The sequence below is a fragment of the Quercus suber genome, unplaced genomic scaffold, assembly GCF_002906115.3.
Source record: "Quercus suber isolate HL8 unplaced genomic scaffold, Cork oak 2.0 scaffold_251, whole genome shotgun sequence".
Lineage (NCBI taxonomy): Eukaryota > Viridiplantae > Streptophyta > Magnoliopsida > Fagales > Fagaceae > Quercus > Quercus suber.
Genome location: NW_027069707.1, coordinates 640,800 through 645,042, shown reverse-complemented (window position 1 = coordinate 645,042; position 4,243 = coordinate 640,800). Strand labels below are relative to the sequence as shown.

Genomic DNA, 4,243 nt, shown 5'->3' with positions numbered 1-4,243 from the left:
TTTCCATTGTTTTTATTTTTTTTTTTTTTTTTTTTTTTTTTTTTTTTTGCCACCTTTGAAACAAAATCTTTCCAGATCAGGATTCGTACCAGTAGGTTTATTGTTAGTCACTTTAAACTCGATGCTTTATAAAAGTTCGCACTTTTTAAACTTTTGATTAGATAACTAAATGAATATGAATGTTGCTTAAAAAAAACACACACATTGTTTACATTAAACTTTAGGTAGATGGTATAGCTTTCCATATGAGAAATTCATAAATGAGTGTGGATTAAAAAAAAAAAAAAATTGTTTAAGTTGTTGGTGTTATCCCTTGAATCCTCTATATAATTGATACCTGCCTTTGTAATTAATATTTAGGATATAACAGCCTACAACTCTTTGGTATTCTTTCTGTTTGGTGGAAAGTGAAGTCCTTTCATTTGTAGCATTGTGTGGTGGTTATATGTTTAATATTCAATTGTAGAAGTCTTAAAATAACATTTTGCAGCTGAAGGTGCTATTACTTTACAATTTGATTAAGAATTTAGCAATGAAAACAATTACCACCTGCTATTGATGGCATTACAAAACTTGAGTAGACTTTGCCCTTACTGTTTTTAGTAAAAATCCTACCTCTCAGTCTTCAATTATATCAGAATCATCTATGTTATGAGTCAATTTCTATTTCTACTTTGTTTCTTGAGGAAAATAAAAAAGGAATTTATTTTTTTTTAATTTGATTTATGTATATATCTTCATCAATATTCTTAATGTGACTCACTTATCAAAGACAAAAATAAATAAATAAATAAATAATAAAAATAAAAAATTTAAGGCTTTTTAAAACAAAATAAATTCATGCCCGGTCATCATTTACTTCTGAACTCTAATTTCAATGTAGGTGTGAGGAAGAATGAAGGTTATTATTCATTTGATGGAGAATTTCTATTCGGACTCATTAGAGAAATTTGTCATTTGTAAATGTCATAAATGTCATATAGCTTGATTCAAGAACTTCAATTTAACACAGAATTTGGCAATTTAGATGATGTTCTCTCTCTCTCTCTCTCTCTCTCTCTCTCTCATATCAATTTGTACCAACAAGATATTTATCTCTCTCTCACAAGTTAACCATCTCTCTTGGCCAAAATGGCCAAATACCACTATTTGGAAAAATATGTAGTGTTTTACCACTATTTAAGAAATATTTAGCAATCTATCACTTTTTAAGAATTCTATTTTGTGAAACTCGAGTTTAAAATGGAACTATTGTAACACCCCAACCTATTTGCATAATTACTTTTATGGGTTTATATGCTTATTATTATCTTAATTACTTTTAAGAGCATGAAGCTTTAATATTGTGATATTATAAAACATATATGCTCTTTTAATGTTATGGAAAGAAGTTTATAAAGGTAAGGGTTTATATGTAAAGTTATATTATTGTTTGGGGCTTGCTAGAAATATAAGTTTATAAGGGGTGAAAAGTATAAATGCCAAAAGTTGAAAAAGTGGGTTGTAATATTTTCTTTCCCTAGCATTACACGTACCCCAACCCAAAGTCAATTACCTTATCCTTTCTTTTGCTATACTAGAAGCTTCTTGCTTCATCCCTTTTGCTCTTTCTTTTCTTTTTCATTTGCTCTTACACGGCTGCACATCTCTCTCACTCTCTCACCGAAAATCATAAACATCTCTCTCTAAAGAAGAAATTGAAAGAGTAACACTAAAGTTTTAGCTTCAAAGTTTGTAGGTAAGTAAATAAAACTTCAGCTGATTGTGGGTATTTTGATGGTGTGATTGTTTTGTTTATTTTCCCTCTTTATTCTCTAATTTGATTTTGGAAGTTGAACTTGTGATTCTGTCTGAGTAATTTGAAAGTTTGATGATATTGTGGTCTATTGGATGCTTATTAAGGTATTTTAATATGTATATTATAGGTATAAAAATACATAAATGAAATGAAGGCCAATTGCTATTAGTTGATGATTTTGGTAAGAACGTGTACTGAAGCTGTCACTGTGACAGATTTGGTGTTTACAACAAGAAAAATATGTATTAAATCATATTCTATGAATTAGAATGCTAGGACTAGTTTTTATGAATCCTAAGACATGTGTGGTTGTTACGGAAGTGGTTTCACATCATTTGGATGAATATAAAAATAATGGTTTGCAAGAAATTCTGTCAGGACAAATTTGAACATGCTACCTTGTATGATTTTTAGTAAATCATGATTTTATTTTTTGACTTTGAAATTTTTATGGTATATACTAGACATACATAGGAGTAGTTCTATAAAATTTCATGACTTTTGGATGTGATTGGACTGCCCATTTGCATTTTACAAATGGGGCATATGCTGCTGAAATGAGCAGTGAACAACATATGCTACACCTGACTTTGTGGATTTAATTCTCAAGTTAAGGTGAATATTTTGAGCTATAATTTAACATGCTCATCCTTTGGTATGTTTGGATCATATATAAATTTTATGCCTTAGTTTCTCTATGGTTTGGGTACATAATGTGTTTGATGATTGTATCATGTGCCTTGGGAAACCTTGTGTGATGGGAAATAAGGATTTTCTTGAGTTTGAGAGTTAGGTTGTGATTGAGGTATAAGTTTATATATTAGGAAGAGTTGGTCAGTAATAAGTTTTGGTTTTTCATTTACGTGACAAGAACGAGAACATGAACACTTGAGCTCCTCTTGTACAATCTCTCGCGTCTTCTATTTTCAGGTAAAGGATATGTGACATGTGCGTTTGATAAGTATAAAAATTATTTAGAAAACTATTATGCATTAAAACCTTTTTATTAGAAATATTGCATATAAGCATGATTTAAGTAAACTATATGTTCGTGAGTTGTTCAATCTTATATACATGATAATTTTAGCATATTGATGCTATTAGTTACATCACGAACATAATATTTAAAAATGAAGTGAATATGCTACTGTTTAGAAAAGTATAGTTTTTAGTCATTCCATTGTTATGATTTGAACTTAGTGAGTAGGGGTTATGGTACTAGTATTTACATGGAGATTCTGTTTGGCCATTAAAAGTAGGACTGGCTCTGCTGTACCTGCCCTTGTTGGTAACGGCCAACTTGTTCATTATGATATGATCCAGGGATTACCTGGCATTGTGGGGAATGCTGGATGCTTAACACTCTGTGCTGGAAGCCTCCCAAAGTTGTGAAAGACTTACAATTGGACTAACTAATACGTATTATAAATGAGCTATTAAGTTATTTGGAAATTATAAAAAAAAAAAAAAAAGTATGATGATTAGAAAGATATGTTGAATATGTTATAAGTCTGATGAGAAGTTTATGATAAGGTATTTTATAGTCTTGTTAAAGATAAGGTTACTAAATTATGTTTATGTTCCTTATTATGTCCTTTTGTTATTATTAAAGGAAAATGAAGTATTTCCATCTAAAAGCTTGTAAGTTATTTTAAGAACAATATGAACAGTATGAAGGCTATTTTATCAAAGCTGGCATATCCATAAAATATTTGGTTTACATGCATTCTTATTAAAAGCCCATGGAGCGTAAAACCTTACTGGGCTTCGCAGCTTACCCTATTATATTTCAATGCACAGGTTCTTCTTGGAAGCAGCGAGAGTATTAGAGGTGGCAAGGATTTCGTGATTCTCGTTTGTTAGAATGTATAGTTAGTTTTTGTTGTATAGCAGTTTAGCTCTTTTGTTGTATAGGAGGAATCAAGATGTACAGGAGGAATCAAGATGTACTTGATCTTTGAGCACAGATGTAATTATGAACCTTAATTTATTTTGAATCCCAGTTGTATGTCTTTGGGGTTAAGTTTGTAATAAGAGTTTTGCTAAACATTTAGCTATGTAATATTTACACGAATACCTGAAGTTTCAGCCAAGTGGTAATCTTGCAAGGTTCAAATGATATGAAGTTCAAGGTTTTCATCATTTTTTTTTTTTTTTTTTGTTGTATATTATGGTTTTTATGTAATAACATAAGCAGGAATTCAAGAAACAAATTCTTGATAAGCACCTTCAGTTTAGGTTGATTCGTGTTAGTATTAAGGTAAACTTGATATTAACATGCCGGTCATGCTCTAAACTCTGAAGCACAGGTTTGGGTCGTGACACCTACCATGTAAGAAAAACACCATTCCCCACAGCACTCACTTGGCCACACATTAGTTACCTTCAAAAAAAAAAAAAAAAAAAAAAAAAAAAAAAAAAAAAAAAAAAAAAAAAAAAAAAAAA

The 4,243-nt window shown here is 30.2% G+C and overlaps 1 long non-coding RNA gene across 1 annotated transcript; it reads left to right on the top strand.

The window, feature by feature from the left end:
• Positions 1 to 1,561: 1,561 nt before the first annotated feature.
• LOC112032237 (uncharacterized) lies at positions 1,562 to 3,940 on the top strand. Its single transcript, XR_002885069.2, has 2 exons — positions 1,562 to 1,738; positions 3,599 to 3,940. It is a non-coding gene; the product is annotated as an uncharacterized LOC112032237 (long non-coding RNA).
• Positions 3,941 to 4,243: the final 303 nt, after the last annotated feature.